At 33.7% G+C, this 12,765-nt stretch overlaps 1 protein-coding gene across 16 annotated transcripts in view; it reads left to right on the top strand.

Moving 5' to 3' along the window:
* The window catches only part of SOX6 (SRY-box transcription factor 6), a 638,471-nt gene that overhangs the window by 246,738 nt on the left and 378,968 nt on the right, over positions 1–12,765 (top strand). The window lies entirely within an intron of this gene.

The following is a 12,765-nucleotide window of genomic DNA, read 5'->3' as shown; positions in this document are numbered from 1 at the left end:
TTTGGTGCGAGGAGAACTGTAAGGTAAGCTGTTTTCAATCAGCTCATGAGGATGTGGTGGGGTTCTTTAGCACACTAGTAGGAACTTGATTTTAGGTGACATAAAAATGAAAAAATGGTGTGAAATAAGTAACATTTTAGAATATTTAGTGTGGGGCCAGGGGTCACTGATGCATGAGGGCAATAGTTTCTCAAATAGAAAAGCAAATAATCAAGCTTTGAAAGGTATTTATGCATTTCATAGGATATGGTAGCTTAGACTTTTTATTTATTGTCAAGTTAATTTAATCATTGTAGCCATTTTAGTATACTGAAATGATGCTTTTGTTCAAAAATTTATTCTGAGCAAATGGGTTACTGTCTCCAAATTCTTGGACTGTTATGGTTGGAAAAATCAAGGAAAGAGGTTAATAGTAGGAGGTCTGAATAGGTACCTAAAGCCTAGTACTCTGCTTTCCTTAGGAATACAGTTCTCAGCAGCAGAGATGCTGTATGCTTTGGTCCTTCCTGTGTAGAGAATGATTCCATCTCATTTCTACCAATTTTGGGAAACACTAATATATATATTTTTACTCTGTGGTTTTTATCTTGTTGACACAGTCCCAGTCAATGGTTCACTCAGCATTGGGTCAGTGGCATATTGGGCATGGAAAACTTTTATTCCGTGGAACTTTTACTTATTGTGATTTGTAAAAATTTAGGATCTTTTTCTTCAAGGATTTTTATTTGTTTTCATTTGGGTTTAACTATTTTTCTGTGAAGTTTTATTTAAAGGAAGTTAGCATTGCTTTCATACCTATCAAATACTAGGTACTTGCACAGATATTAATTTAATATTCATGACATTTCTTCAAGGAAGATGTGTTGTCCCTAATTTTACAGATGGGGACATGGAAGCTCAGAGAGTTAAGCAACTTCTCAAGTTCACAGATAGAATAAATGAAAAGTCTAGAATTTAAGTCCCTACTCTAAATCTTTCCACTATACTGCACTTTTCCTTCTGGCAGTAGATTCTGTAAAGAATGGTAGCACTTCTCCAGTTCTAGGTACCATGGATGCAAATAAAGATTTACTTTTGAAGAAACCTAAAATGCTAAGAGATTAGGCATGAAAATTGTAAAAGTTTTTCAGGGGACTCTCTTGCTCAATTTTGGGGAGTTGTGAGGTGGTACTTACATGAGAAGAAAGAACAGGACTGGATAAATAATGCAGGATTCTTTCCCATAACAAACACCATAGCTTGTGAAAACTAGAAGTTCTGTAGCTTGATAGGTGTGCAAATAGGTACTTGGTAAGGAATCCCTTAGTATGCAAGACAGTGGGTATTCATACTTGTCTTTTATTATGATAACTCAAACAATTTTGTGCAATGATTCATGGAAACAATTGGATTCTTATGTTCTCCTGGAGCTGTTTATGATAATATGTTACCAGCAAATGCAAGTGAGAAATTGAAAGCAAATAGCTATAAGGAAGGGAGGGGGTGATGGTGGTAGGGAGGGAGAAATACAAGATAGGAGCACTTTAGTTATCTGTGGACTCAAAATGTTTGGTGGTTATAAAAATATGTGGAAATTTGGGTTGGTGGTGAAAACATTTCTTCATCTTTTATAGACAATTCTCATTTATAAAAATTCGTGTTCTTCAATATGAGGCTTTATATATGTAATGTTATGTAGTAGTCAGATTTGAAGGCAATATCTAAATTGCTCTGCATTCCCTGAAATCAACTCTAGATGAGTAATGTATTAAATACATGTTCAGGCTCCTCATCTCATTTTCCCTCAAGGATGCTATCAACACCTACTTTTGTGGTGAAGCAGCTTCAGTTGAATCTGATGTGTCTGGTGTGGCTTCTCTGGTCAGAACCGGGAGGTAGAAATTGGATCTCTGTGCCTTGAAATGAATGGGGGCTGTTTTTATTTCACAATTGTCTGTAAAGGAATATAGTTAAATGTTGATCTAGGGTAACTAGAAAAATCATGCTAGGGAAAGCACGGATGGTTAACAGCCAACAAATATTTTGGAAAATTTACTGTATGAGTATAAAAACTACAGTGAATATTTAAGCATTATGTGTCAATAACTTTAACTACTTCCTCAACTAATTCTGTTAACTGCCTAGAATGAAAGTCAAATGGATTAGATAGAGGATTACCTGCTCCACTTTCTTCTCTTTCTCTTTTTTTTTGTAGTTGTTAACTAGTAATTAAATACTTCCAACTCTAGAAGTAGAAAGGAAGGAAAAAATAAAGATTGCAAATCCTTTGACTAAACTCTGATTAAATGAGATTTAACATCTCTAACTGGAATATATGAAATAAAATTCTACAGGAAGGGTAGAAATTAGTAAAGAATAATTAGATGATAATTGAAAATAGTTAATGATTTATTTAATTTAGATTTCAGAAACTTTTAATTCTAATAGCATCAGCCCTGCAGTTAGATCACCTGACTTCAAATTCTGCCTTCTATATTTAGTAGGTATGGCCTTAGGCAAGTTTTTATTTTTTATTTTTTTAATAAACAGTTTTGTGCCTTGGTTTCCTTATAGGTAAGCAGGGATAATGACATCATCTCCTAGAGTTGCTTTGAGAACTGAATGAGATAGTATATGTAGCAGGGCTGAGTACTGTGGCCGGTATTTTCTAAACATCTAGTAAAATTCAGTCATTTCTCCAACATCCATTCATCCATCTCTTTATCTTTTTAATGTTTTGACAACATAGATTGATGATTTTTTTTGGCTTTTTTGCCATAGAATAGGTAGGATTTTTCAAATATTAAGTGAATTAAATTGGTGAGATTGTGTGGGAAGAGGAGACACTCCAGAAAACCAAGTTATGTAGAGAGATCTAGATGCTTTATTTTAAATCCTCTTTCATTGTTACTTCTTTTTCTGGTTAACTGTAATACCCTAAGTTTATTTCTACCTATTGATTTGATAATAGTTAAATAATTGTGCAATATTTACTGAGTGATTTCTTTGTGTGAAACATTGTACCTAGGTCCTATGGGAATACAGAAAAGCCCCAGGGTTTTGTTCTCACGCTTGAAAAGTTTGTTGTCTGGTTGGGATTACAATGATATATAATAAAATATAATGATATTATACAAGGGTACTTCAAACAGTTTATGGAAAGATTCATATCATCTTTTAATTGTATTTTTCCACAAACATTTTGAAGTACCCTAGAACATTTAAAAAAGGTTGCATAAGGTAATATTCAGTAAGTTTTGAATGAGTGATATAAAACATAATTCCTCAGGGCACTTACTAAAAATGATTAGAAGAAATGTGGATCATTGTTACATGGAATAGTCTCAGTTGATTTCCTAGTGGTAGGAAAGGAAGGTGAGGAACATAAGGGGAAACAGGCAGAGCAAAGGCTGGGAGGCAACAATAAGTGAAGTTTGATGGCATCAGTCTAGTTAGAGTAGAAGATTAAAGTTTAGGCTACTAGAAGTTAAGTTTAGAAAGATTGGTTGGATCTGGATAGAGGGCCTTGAATGCCAAGGTCAGGAGTTTGGGCTTTATTCTGTTGTCAGGGGAGAGTCACCGTTGGTTTTTGATCAGGAGAGTGGCCTGATGAAGGGAGTGGCAGTAGATTGATTTGGAGGGGGAAATTAGGGAATCCAGTTGAGAGTCTGTTGTAAGAGTTTAGGTATGAGGGGTAATGATGCCCTGTACTAAAGTGATTATGAATATGGTAAAAAAGATGAGCATAAGCAACATTATTAAGGAAGAGATGATGGAGCTTAACAAAAGGCTGGCACTGAGGAGCAAAGCCAAAAAAGAGGAGATGAATATAGTGTCCATGTTTTGAACCTGGATGATTCTGAGGATGATACTCTTCTGAATGTAAATGAATTAAGGAAGGTGTTGAGGAAAATAATGATGAATCTAATTTTATATTGTTTAACACGGCATTGTAGAACATGTCTTGGTATAAATGCCTTGCAGTCATTTTAGGACTGTTGTATTTCAGGGAGATGAGAGAGAATTCAGGGTTCAAAATACAGATATAATAATCATATGGCTTAGATGTTAAGTAATGAGATGTTTGATAAAAAGAGTATAGAGAAAGAATAATGTTTAGGTTGGCAGCATTAACATGTAGGTGGTATTTTCTGTGATTATATGTTCATTTTAATTAAAAAAAAATCAACTGTTTGCTCATCTCTCTCTCTCTGCCTTTCTCTCCCCCTTTCTACAATGTGTTGTGCACTGTGTTGGGCACTGGGGATCCAGTAATGAACAAGACAGATATGATTTCTGTCCTCCTGGAACGTGGAGAATAAGCTTTTTTAAAAAAATCAGACAAAATATTATAATTATTTCTCTTTTTTCCCCCTTTTACCATAAGCTTATAATAATATCTATGTAAGCATTTCTCTCTCAAGGTCTGGAAGACATTCTCTGACAAGAGGTTTCCTTTTCTTTCTCTTGTTGATACTTTTTATTATTACTGTATTTTAAGGAATACTCTGTAGGAGTATAATTTTAGGAATAGATTGAATTACCCACCATTGAAGTTAAAAAAATACTGATTACATCCCCTTTCCTGGAAGATTTTTATTGTGTTAAGCTTATAAGTAGAGTCCCTTACAAAAAATTTTTCATATTACTTGAAAGTTGTAAGTTCGAGGAAAAAGATGTTTTCCTAAAACAGTGTTATTTCTCACATCCGAACACTTCTCTTAATGATGTGAAATTTTTCTCAAATCACAGTAAAACTTGCAACTGGATGTTGGACTTTCCCTTTCTCCTGTTTTTCCCTATGCTTATTCTGCTTCTGATTTAGTCACAAAGTCCACCCAATGTCTTCGTCTCAGTCTTTCTTCTGCCTTCCCTCAGAAAACGGAGGAATGGAGAAAGAGGAACACCATGCAAGAGAGATTAGCCAGTTCAGATTGATATACAATGAAAGCATCATTCTAAGGAATGAGATATCAGATTATCAATGTCTGAATTTGTATTCTAAGATTCAAGCTCAGGAAATCCTATGCTGTTGGTTGTCTCCAATTCATTCCACTTTCACCCTGGTGCTGTGCTCTCCCTTCCCCTGCCAAACTGGTCCATTTTTGTGTTAGATGATTATAAATGATATTATTTAGAAGGAAGGTTTCAGGTAAAAATGGGATATCAGGCTTTAGCTGTCTGACATACTTTTCTGATAAAAAGGACATTACTGATGAAAGAAAAAAACCCTGTTTGGAGTATTTTGAGAATGGAAAATATTTTTGCCATATTGAAAGGAGTGCTGTGACTTGAATGTTTGAAATTTTGAATTAGATATAAAATAAAATCACTTTTCTAAGCTTTTAAAATGCAATTTTTTTTGGAGAATCATCTATATTAATAGTATTCAATTTCATATGTATCTTGAATCTTTAGACAATGGAAGAACCATGTCAAATTTTCAGTGCTTTAATACTAACCCAGCTTTGGGTTACTGAGATCACTTTGATAGTGGGCCAATCTGGTTACCAAATTTGGACAAGAATTCCAGATGCTGAGTGTATCAAAAATAGTTGTGGATATATACCCTATCCTTGGTTATTTTTCTAAATTTGGATAGAGATACTAAATAAATTTTGTGAGGTGAATTTTCAACTTCAGAAATATAGGCCACTTTAGAAGACGAAAATAAAGCATTACTTCTTTTTTTCCAAGGAAAAATTAAGACAAAAGATTTTGAGATTGGAGCCTACCTGTCCTTTTCAACCTTCAGAAAGGTTTCTAGGCTAGAAAGAGATCTCTGAAGGCAAGGTTTTTATAATGGTGGTGCTGCTGACATATACTTAATGCTGTGATCTAATGGCAGTGATATAATTTGTAGGCCTTTGTACTGTGTCTGGAAAGTTGTTATACTCTTATTGATATTTGTATTCACTTTTTATGAATTGGTCTTTCTTTTTGTTTTTCATTCATATAATGTAAGACTAATAACTCTTATTGTTAAATAACATAAAGATTGCATTCAACATTATGCACTCCTTTTTGGGGGAAGCCAGATAGATGTGTTTACCCTGTAGAGAGATTTAGATTTGATTTTTTGTTTTCTTCAATGGTAATTATGTTTGCACTTTGCTGATCACTAGTTGTGCATTATTACAATGGAAGGTGACAATTTGATTGTCTTCAATTGGAGAAACAAGTAATTTTATATTCACTAAGCTGTCAGGTAACACTAACTCACAGTACTGAGAGCTCCTGGCAATGAAGCTTGGCACCTATATTTAACTGCTTTGATGCTTGTGTAACCTCTGCTGAATCAGAAATACTTTGCCTGCTGGAAATGGTTTTCAGGGTTGTACAATGAGGTTTTCATTAAGTAGACAAACTGAAAATGAACTGCAAAGCCATGGTTTCTCTCTCCCCCTCTCCCCTCCTCCCCTTCTCTTTCCCCTTCCATTTCCCTCCCTTTCCACTCTCTCTCTCTTCCTCCCTCCCTCCTCCTCTTCCTTTTCTTCTTGTCTTTTGATAGGAACCTGAAATTTATACCTTATCTCATTACAGGAAAGAGAGGAATTGCTGGATTGCCTTATTTAGCTAAAGGAGAACCTCAGAGATTAGCTGCTTTACATAATTTTGTTCAGTGTTACCATGTGTGAACTCTCATATTTTGAAACAATCTATATAGTATCATTTTCAGTTTTCCCTTTTTTTCCTGGTAATATTAAACAGAGAGTGAAAATAGAGGTAAGAATGGAAAAATACACAGTGACATATTTCTATGCTTTCTCTCTGATGTTATTGTTCTGGTTTATGATGTTTATTAATAATTGGATAAGATATCCTGTAATTGGGCTTCTGTATTAGTGGATCAGTTTCAAGCCGACAAAGACTTGTCTGTTATTCACTTTAAAAATTATGGTTCTCATTTCATGTGAAGAGGAGGTTCAAAATGAATATATAAATTTATTCTATTATTTTAGAGACAGCTTTCTTTTACTCGAGCCACATAGAGGTCTTTCAGTTGGGCTGTAAAGTCATTTGTGCTTGATTAAAATCCTCTAAGTTAGTGTATATTTATAGTAGCCATTGTTTGGTTTTGCTCTTATTGTTAAATCACTGATTTTTAAAATATACTCTGGGCTTGGCTTTCCAAGGCAAAAATCTCAACTAATTACTCATAGATAAACCGTAAGAAAACAATATTATTTTTGTCAAACAAAAAGTATAGATAGAGGTAACATGAAATAAAGTTGTTTTGATCCCAGGAAGAAACTGGATACTCAGGGACGCATGTAATAATTATAGGTTTTCCATAGGCAGTCAATCAGCAGGCCAGTCATTAGGCTGGTTGCCTGTCTGTTCCAGCAGATATTAACCAATTAGACAGAGGTGGTTACGTGATGTAACATTATCAGGAGAAACAATTCATGAGTCAAAGCATTCCAAGACATATGAGCTCTAGTCCAAAGAACAGTCTTAAGCTATATAAAGTGACAGCAATATTGTCAGCTAAATATAAACTCTAGAAACACAAACTTTGATGACTTGAGAAGAATCTGTTCCAGGTAGTTCTTGTTTTGTAAGAACCTCATAGGGCCTTTGGAGACAATTGTGGTGCTTTGGTGTGAAAAATTAGATGACTTAGAAAAGTGAAAACCCATTAATTTAAGCCCTTTCTTAGACATACTTCAAGGGCTTCAAGTGTATTTCATTTGTCTCATGTCTGTTGATTTGACAGCTAACTCAAATCAGTGAGTTTTCTTCTAACAGATATTGTTTCTGTGTTTGTATATGTGTTCAAAAAGAGCTGCTACAAACTCCAGAGGGTAGGTTTATAACTTACCAAGGTAGCCTGAAAGCAGTTACCTTATTTTTCTCTGTAGTTTTTCAATTGCTTATTAATGCAGAGGAAGAGAAAGAAAAATACGCAGAATCCCAGGGAAGTTTGGAGGAAGAGTGGGAGAGAGGAGGTTGTAGTGCTGTATAAAACCATTCAACGAATCAGTAACAATCCTCAGGCTGTACCTGAATGAAGCAGGGAAAGCTTTAAAAGGAGTGTCTTCATTTTAATGTCTAGAATTAGGGTACCCCCTGTAACCCCCCAAGATTCTTAAACGTGGGAATTAAAGGTACAGGAAGAGGGTTTTTAAATCATTCTTTCACCTAGGCAGGTGGACTGGCATCCTTTGTAGGGGTTCCTGGGTATTGTGCATTTTGGCAGCTGAACATATTTGTTACTCATGCTCTTTAAAATGACAGACACTATGTTATATCTTTGGAAAATTAGTTGTTTATTTCTCAATGTTAGATCAAGTGCAGCATTAAATTAACAGTGAATTATCTGACTGAAATAAGCCTACATTGGTAGCTTGGGGCTGAGCTGCAAAAATAAATGTGAATGTTGGCTTGAATTTTCATTTTTTTCTATAAGTAAACCAACTATTAAAATGTTGCTTTATGTTAAAAATAGGACTTCTTTTCAACAAATGTAACATACCTAAAAAAAAATTGACATTTGGTAATTACTTTATTACTTTTATAAGTCAGGTTAAAATATTGTTTTGATAAATTCAGTGACTCTTTTGGATAGTTATGTAAGTCCCAAATGACAGTTTTGAAAGATGGATTCTTTCTAAGCAATAATAAAAAAGTATATAACTTTGGTGACTATGCCATATGAGAAAGTTTAGAAGTTTAAAGTTGTTTAAAAATAATACTAGGGCTGAGCCTGTGGCGCACTCGGGAGAGTGCGGCGCTGGGAGCGCAGCGATGCTCCCCCCACGGGTTCGGATCCTATGTAGGAATGGCCGGTGCGCTCACTGGCTGAGTGCCGGTCACGAAAAAGACAAAAAAAAAAAAAAAAAAAAAAAAAAAAAACTAACTTTTAAACATATACAAATAACTTGTTCTAAGAAACTAACATCAAATCAGAAAGGTTCCAGAAAAAATGGTTTTCTAAGATAGAAGACTTAATATATAGATATCTAGCATCCTCATTATTTTATAAAGTCTTGGGCCAACTAATTTTGATTTCTTGTTGAAGAACAGGAAGTAAATTTACTGTATGAATAAGTTTGTTATGACCTAAACATTCAGATTTTATATTTGGGTTTGGAGTAAAATAATTATCACCTTTCTAGAGCCATTCCTAGACTTCCTAGAAAACATTATCAATTACTTGGGGCTTTATCTCCAACAATCTTATTCCCAAAAGTCCTAAGCCTGAAGTTCTTCCCAATGGCCTGCCATTTTGGGAATTCACTTGATCTGTTGGGCAGAGACATTTCAAACTCAGGGAACATATGACGGGAATTTAGCTTTGTGTCCCAAAGATATTTAATTCTCTTTAGAGGTTTTACTTGATAATAGCTATGCCCAGAAAACCATCTTGTTTAACCAATGTGATAAGTTGACAATGTAGTTTTTCTCTCTGATTATAATGTACTCTGTGTAGTCAATACACTGGTACCATGTGAGTGTAATTTCCTCTTTTATTTTATCTCCAATGCACTGTATTATAAATAAACAGTTAAAAAAAAAACACCAAACAAATCTGTTGCATCTCCTTTTAAGATTGTACCACTGTAGACACTTGTTCTAGTAAAGTAGAATTGGGCGCATTTGATTGCATTTAAATTTTTCATGCTTCAGCAGTTTGGTTGGGAGCACAGTAAAGAAAAATCCCATGAGCGAGGATAGTTTAGAATAATAGAACTTGATTTTGTGTATTATAGCGGCAACATTTGCGCTGCTTTAGTTAGGGTTGTGTCAGCACTTCCATTATAAACCCCTGTTTTCAGGGGGTATAACTAGGGAGATTTTTTTTTTTAATACAAATTAAAAAAACAATTCATTTGAATGATTTTAAGTTATAATACTGCAGAAATAAAACAAAGTAAAGTCACATAGAAATTGATCATTTTCACAGGATTTTGATTTTTTTTTTTTTTTTTTTTTTTTTTTGCTTAGTGGTATATGGCAGCAGCTAAAGTAAGGTGCTATTCTAATACATTGGGGTAAAAATTTTTGTAATGGGAAATTACTTATACAAGCATTAAAAATAAGTATAAGAATTCCATATGACATTTAAAAACATTAAAACAAGGGTGTATGAGTTTTTAAAGGAGAGTAGCTGTGGTAAAGTGTCATTACCAAAAGTCAAGTGTCTTTGCAGCTTCTCGAATACAGTTTAGTTGGGCTAGTAAAATATTTTAAAAGGGAAAGCTAAAGTAAAAAAGTGAAATGAATTAGGATAGAATGAGTAAATCGAAAGATTACTAAAGTGTGCAAAAAAATCAGTAAATTGAATCTAATAATCAGTAAATCTAAGATTTATTTAATAAACTACACATTAAAAATAATTTGTGCACATTTTGCATTTTAAAAAACACCACCACTACCCTGGACAAAACCCAACAAAACCAACAATAAAAAGCAAACCCGAGAAAAGCCCATCATGAATGATCTCACTCATATGTGGAATCTGAAGAAGCTGATTTCATAGAAGTAGAGAATAGAATAGTAGTTACCAGAGGCTGGGGAGGGTATGAAGGAGGCGGGGATAGAGAGAGATTGGTCAACAGGTACAAATCTACAGTTAGATAGGAGAAACAAGTTCTGATGTTCTGTTGCACAGTAAGGTAACTATTGTTTAACAATATTGTATTGTATGTTTCAAAATAGCTAGAAGAGAGGATTTTGAATCTTCTCACTACACAGAAATGATAAACGTATGAGATGATGGATATGCTAAATACTCTGATTTTATTTTTACACAGTGTGTACGTGTATTGAAACATTGCACTGTACTCCATAAATATGTACAATTATGTGTCAGTAAAAATAAAACAATAAAAAACAAAGCAAAAAATCCCAATAATTTTATCAAAAGGAAAAGATCAAGGAAATACCTTACTCAAAGAACAAAAATCATCTTTTCTCTGCTAAAAACATATTTGAGAACTGTAATAAACACAAGAAATTAAATAAAATATGATATGGAAAAGTATTCTTGAACAGAAAAATGTTAATTCCTTTGCTCAAGGGAGGGATTTTGAAGTTGAGTATGCGTTCCTTGATTGTCGTTCTACCTACCCGTCTCCTTTTCCTCTAACGATGGTTTGAACTGTGGGTGAACAGTCAGATTTAATATTGCCCCCCCCTTTTTTTGGCAGCCTGTCTTTTGTTTGCAACCTTGATATGTATTTATATTTGTAGGTGCAAAATAAAAGACAAATTGTGTGATGTTATAAATAGGTAGCTTTCCTGAGTGGTCACTGGAGGAATCACCAGAAGACTGTTGATGGAGTAGAGGTGAAGCCTTTCCTCACTAATTGTATTCAGTGTATAATTTCTAAACTTCCCTCTGAATTTTGATTTTCAATTAACACTCCCCATTTGAAGATAATTTTCTATTTAATGTAATTGCAGGAAATAATTTATTGGCTGATTAAGACTGAGGGCCCAGCCTTCCTTAAGAAAACACTCTAACAAACCAGCCTTTAAACTCGACTCATAGCTTTGGACAGATTTAGTCTATTTTTACAGCTGCACAGTTATGTTTAATTAGGAATGTGCACTATTGTTCACTGGTGCAGTTTATACTTGAAATTATTCTTAAGAGATTGTTGTCATTTGAGGTTTTGTGTCATGATTAATTTATACTAAAGCAATAATAATAGATATTGCTATTGGAAGGAGCCAATTCACTTTACAATAAGCGGATGTTTTTCGGAGGAGCTAAAGTTACTTTGAGTTTTGGATTATGACTTAAGTTATATTTAACTGTTTTAAAAAGCAGCAGTAAGTTCATTCTTTTGTTTTTAATGTGAATGGTTACTTTATCAGTACTGTCATTATCTGAGCTATAAAAACACTCTTGTTGTTTGTGGCAAGCTCTTGATAAACTTGTAGTACAGTTATAATTTGCCTGGTTCTACTAGAGTATTTATGGGGTCAGTAAAGTAAGCCCTACAATGATCCTTGTATATTAGGAAACATCCTTTGGTTATCATTTTCCAAAATTGTGTATATATTTGTCCATTTATTAGTATTGACAGAAATTGGTCAAAAATATGTTTGTCTGATTCTTTGATACAGTATTTTTTAGAAAATTTACTTTCTTTTTCCTCAAAGAAAATACAGGCATTCTACTGCACTCCCTTTCCTCCATTTTATTTTCTAGTATCGAGTCCAATAGATGAAATTATTATTTGTAGAATGATTATTATAAGTAGGTATCAGCATTTTAATATGTTTCAAAGCACTTCAAAAGCCTGTAATACTTTTATTTAGAGCTGTGCATAATTAGATTAGCTGATCTTATATTAATTTTTTTCACTGTAGGATACTAAATCTGAGCCCCCTCATTAATTGTGAGAAATTTAGCATTAGCTGTTAAATCCTATGTGAAACATGGGCTGCTACGTAAAAACTACTGTTTAAATTGGAATTAACTTAATTATTTTTCTTTGCACTTGATATTTCCTTCACTGCAATATTCATGAAAGCATGTGACAGATTTGTAAATTTAACTGTTAATCTCAGATTTCTAGACCCTTTAATCAGTATTTATTTGTCTGTAGAAACAGTACTAGCAAGTTAATGATTTGCTAATTTGAAAAATGCTCATGTGGTTTCCTATGTTAACTGATTTGTGCATTTTTTAAAAATGGTATGAAATCAATTAATGTTAAAGAGCAATTAAGGTGGAGATTTTATTCCTTTCATTACACAGCAGTTTTAGAGCGAAAGATGCAATAAACCAAAAACAATGTAAAGTTTTAGAAATAAAGACTCAATTGC

This window comes from Cynocephalus volans, chromosome 4 (assembly GCF_027409185.1).
Source record: "Cynocephalus volans isolate mCynVol1 chromosome 4, mCynVol1.pri, whole genome shotgun sequence".
Taxonomy (NCBI): domain Eukaryota; kingdom Metazoa; phylum Chordata; class Mammalia; order Dermoptera; family Cynocephalidae; genus Cynocephalus; species Cynocephalus volans.
This window is presented reverse-complemented; position numbering and strand designations above follow the sequence as displayed.